This window comes from Corylus avellana, chromosome ca1 (genome assembly GCF_901000735.1).
Source record: "Corylus avellana chromosome ca1, CavTom2PMs-1.0".
Lineage (NCBI taxonomy): Eukaryota > Viridiplantae > Streptophyta > Magnoliopsida > Fagales > Betulaceae > Corylus > Corylus avellana.
In genome coordinates this window covers 19504391-19510059 of record NC_081541.1, presented here as the reverse complement: position 1 = coordinate 19510059, position 5669 = coordinate 19504391, and positions in this window count along the sequence as shown.

The following is a 5669-nucleotide window of genomic DNA, read 5'->3' as shown; positions in this document are numbered from 1 at the left end:
AGCATGATTAAAATTTTTTCTTTTAAAACCAATAAGCCACAACTAAGCGGATTGTCACAGTGGCATGGCGATACCGCAGTATGCCACGAACCCATGCATTAACCTGATTGACAATATCACAAGTCTTATAGAGCTATATGCATTATCCATGATTAATCAGAGTTCATATCTTTACAGCGGAATATAAATAACATAGACATAACTAACACATTTGAGCTGACAATACATCTATGTGAATAATGCTTTACATACAAAAGAATGGCTAAACAAAGTGTCACATGCGACACGAGCCATATAGAAAATACCAACATCTAAGCATATACATAATGCTCTAACAAAAAGGACTAATAACTAGTCCAACAGAATCAACCCCCGACACATCTAGACGTCAAACATCGTGGCCCAAATACATGGCAATAGAATCCTCATCTACCGTTTCTGTACCTGCATCCACAACATCGTCTACACCATGGGAATCACCACCACCCATGATGAAGGCAAATTTTATGAGCCCGCCGTCTCCATGAAATAGAGATGCTCAGCAGTATAGAACTCACTAGGCTTTCAAAAAAAATCATCATTTGAAAACATACTAGATTAGTTGTGAAAGTATACGTAAGCCCGATCTTCCACTCTCGGAACATGCGCATACTAACCCATCTAACTTTACACATACTTGCATATTATATAGCTTAACAATAAAACATATGGAAAGTCACCATGTATCATCAATCCATAACGATATACATACACACGGTTTCATCTCCCGTTTCATATGCATACCGATACGTCTAGCATAAAAATCATCATATGCAACAATGCAAGCATCATATATCATCATCATCATCATAACATCATATGCCATGCAAACTCATGCTCATCATTGTCATTCTTCTTTCTCTGTGTACCATTTGTCCCTGTCCTTACTCTGCTTGCGTCTACTTGTGCCATCTACAGAGTAAGGTCAATCCTTGTTTTGCTTGCGCCTACTTGTGCCATCTACAAAACAAAGATCGTTCTTACTTTGCTTGCCGCTACTTGAGCCATCTACAATGTAAAACCAGTTACCTTTCCTTTAACATCGCTTGTCTCTGTCCTTACTCTGCTTGCCCCTACTTGTGCCATCTACAGAGTAAGGCCAATCCTTGTCTTTCTTGTCCCTACTTGTGCCATTTACAAAACAAGGACCGTTCTTACTTTGCTTGCCACTACTTGAGCCATCTACAAAGTAAGACCAATTACCCTTCCTTTAACATCATTTGTCTCTGTCCTTACTTTGCTTGCCTCTACTTGTGACATCTACGAAGTAAGGCTGGGTTACCTTGCCTTTATCATCATTTTCATGCAATCATATGTTATGCATGCTTATGCTTATGCTCATCATCTTGTGCCATTTCCATCATGAGGGCAACCCTGTGGTAGGAGACTTGTCATCGCTACCAGGGGCCGGCTTATTGTTTTTCGTTATACTTGAGGCCAGCTCTACGGTAGTGAGACGATACTCAATCACCACCGGAGTTGAATCCCATTTCCGTTATGCATGGGCCAGCTCTACGGTAGTGAGATCATACTCAATCACTACCGGAGTTGAACCTCGTTTCCGTTTCATTGCTCATGCAATGTTCATACTTATGTCAATAAATCCTTGAACTCATATGCTATCATAACTCATATCATAAAATCATAGAATCATGTCATAAACTATGCCAACCATCAAAATGCTCATAACAACATAATCATCACATTATCTTGTAAACCCATAAAAGCTCATAAAAACATCACATCAAACATTCATCCAACACATCTCATGGAACATCATTAAATACTCATATAATTACAAAACATCTTGTATCAATCATTCATCCAAAACATCTTTTATACTTTAAAACATACTATCTTTTTACGCAGGAAGTAAAATACTTACCTCTATCTGCTTGGGTTCTCTTAGCAACCTTGACCCTCTTGCGAGTACCTATATATTTACATGATAAACACATAGTTAAACTCTATTATAGGCTCTAACAACACAAACTTCACCAAGATACTTGCATCCCACAAGCATCTCTCGCTACATCGCTTACTCTCCTAGATTTTAACTAAGCACCAAAGACCCTCCAAATAAGCCAACACAACTAAGGTCTTATTCTAATTAATTGCTTTACACTAAGGCACCCAAGGTTACCATATTCTTACACCATGTATTAACTTGATTACTAAATACACACTTAATGAATTCCATCTACTTATCTATTTACTACTCATTACATTAAATACTCATTTACTCCCTTATCATACCTAACATGTATATATCCATTCTCATGTCATTTACCCCAATTTATAATACTCATAAACACTTACAATAATTACCATGATTCTAATATGACATTAGAACCTAAACCCATATTCATCAATTTCTATTAAACCCATGAAAGCCTAGGGTTAATTAACACTTTAAATGTAATTAACCCATTCAAACAACATTCCTAGTGTTCACATACCTAAAGCCCCAAATTAATACAAACCATATAAAATTAGGGTATACGTTCATACTTTACCCATAGGTAAAATTAGAGTTTTAACCCATTAATTAAATAACCCAAAACTTGTATAATGCATAGCAATCTATAACACATAAAAGCCCCAAGCTAATTTTAGGAATTAGGCTTCTAATTAAAATTCCCCAATTTTCGGACCTAATTAGAAATTCCCCAAATTATTATGATTTCAAGCTTGATATTCAATGGGTAGAACAAAACCTTAAAGAGAAACTAGAGATTCAACCATATAACAAAATCCCATTCAAGAACCCTAATTTTCGGACCAAAATCAAAGCCCCACAAATCCACACAATTTCTAGCTTCCATCCCCACAAACATAACGAAAATTACAAGAAAAGACTAAAGCTTTTACCTCACAAGCACCCATGGCCGAAACCCACTTCAACTTCCTCACTTTCTCTTCTTCTTCTTCTTTCTTCCTCTTTCTTCTTCTTCGGACAGCAGTAGCTCTCTCTCTCATTTGGTCTCATTCTCTCTCTCTCTCTCAACCTACAGCTCTTTCTCTCTCTAGCTCATTCTCTCTCTCTCCTTGTCGGTGTGGTGTGCGTACGTGAGAAGAAGGGAAAGAGAGAAGAGAAAGAAAAGAAAGAAGGGAGGGGGAGAGTGCACGTGAGATGGGAGAAGGAAGAAAGAAGAAAAGAAAGGAAATGGGGAAGGGGGCTGCTGCACGTGGGTTTTGGGAGAGGGGAGAAAGAAATGGGTTAAAGGGATAAGAGATATCCCACAAAGCCAATGGTAGCCCGACACGTGGCATTAGTTACATCTCCTTTTTATTTAAAAGCCCAATCTTTTATAAATTGCTATATTACCCCACCTCATATTAATTATATCTTTTTGTTCTCTCTTTAATTCCCCACACTACATTTATTTATTCTAACCACAACTTATCATTACCATTAATCATTTACCACACTATAATTTATTATTACACTTTATTATTCTAATACCGTTAACCTATTTTATTTATTGATCAATTGTCACACTAACATTGCTATTAGTTAATCTCTTTATCACTTAAAACTTATATTACATAAGTATATCATCATTAAATAATATTGCTATTATATTATTATCACACAAATATTATTATTATTAATCAATCTCATTTATGATAAAGTCATTATTATTATTATATTTATTATTCTAATTATTCCATGCATTATTTATTCTACTAATTAATTCAAATTACTATGAGGTTACTAGTATTAAGCTTAATTATTTTCTCGGGTCTTACACAAATATACTAGACATATAACAGACAAGCAACTCAAACCGCATATAAATTAATTTGAATAAGTTTTCGAATGGGACATCATCAATGATTTGTGGTAAGATATGTTGTTTATCTTAATTTCAGTATAGCATGAACATGCAGCCAATGAGATTGATTAAATGATCAAATGTCATTAATTATGTACACAAAAGTGCAACCAATTAGTCTAAAAAGTAGGGGCACATCCAGGGACCACATTAGGAATATGATACCTTAGTGCATCCTTTTCAAAACTGAAAACAACTTCCCAAATAATTTAACATCCGTAGGGACCACACAATCCATCAACCATAAACCAATAAAACTACATTATTAAATGGGTTGACTGTGTACAACCACATACATAAAACAAATATACTAGACATATAACAGACAAGCAACTCAAACCGCAAATAAATTAATTTGAATAAGTTTTCGAATGAGACATCATTAATTATTTGTGGTAAGATATGTTGTTTATCATGATTTCAGTATAGCATGAACATGCAGCCAATGAGATTGATTAAACGATCAAATGTCATTAATTATGTACACAAAAGTGCAAGCAATTAGTCTAAAAAGTGGGGGCACATCCAGGGACCACATTAGGAATATGATGCCTTAGTGCATCATTTTCAAAACTGAAAACAACTTCCCAAATCATTTAACATCCGTAGGGACCACACAATCTATCAACAATAAACCAACAAAACTACATTATTAAATGGGTTGACTGTGTACAACCACATACATAAAACAAATATACCAGACATATAACAGACAAGCAACTCAAACCCTATTATGTGTCAATGCAAACAAACCCCCAATAAGCAGACAAGCAAACAAACATATATATAACAGACAAACAAGCAAACAAATATACCAATATATATATATATATATATATATATATATATATATAAAGAGACTTGACATGCGTGTACACAAAAACCTCCAATAAAATTTTACAAAAAAAGAGACCCATTATTTTTTTTTCTCTCACTTCTTCTTCTCTCTGTCTCTCTCTCAGGTCACTAAAAAATCATTTTCCTTCACGCAAATCCAAAAAATCAAGAAAGAGAACTCCAACACTACATTGAGTCTCTCTAATTTTGAACTATGGAAACCCATTGTGGTGATTGGAAAAAAAAAAAAAAAAAAAACCCTAATGAAGAGCCACAAACAAACCTTAAACAGTACCGAAATCTCAAATAATAAAAGTGGGTTACCTTCAATGGAATTATTAAACAAGCACTTGTCCATAAACGATTTGCATGAGGCTATTGTTTCACAAAGGAGGTGTGCGGTGCGGTAAGGCGTGAGAAGAGAAGACTGACAGCAAAGGCACGGTGTGGAGAAGAAGACCTTGTTGCATGTGATGTTTGGCTTAGGTTATTATACATTAACCAAAATGACGTCGTTTTGGCTATTGTATAATAACCTAGGCCAAATGACGTCGCTTTATGAAGGAAAAATTTTCTCTTACCACTGAAGGGTATTTTAGTAAATTCAAATCCAAAAAAGGCATGTGCATGACATGTGATGCGCTTTACATCCAACTTGATGGGGTTGACTAATGGAGCGGCCAATTTAAAATATTTTGGAACTTTATGGGGCTACTTTAGTACCTTTTGAACATTGGGGGGCCAACTCGCAAATGGCTGTCAGTTTGTGAGGCCTTTTTATATTTTTTCCTAATAATATTTAGGAAAAAATATTATTAGGATATGGCTACAAGATATTTAGTACCTCACATTCATTGATTACAAGATATGGCTGAGCTCAATGGCAAAGCCAAATAATCAATATTAGAGGGGCCAAACTAAAAATATATATAAACACAATTTAAAATATAAATA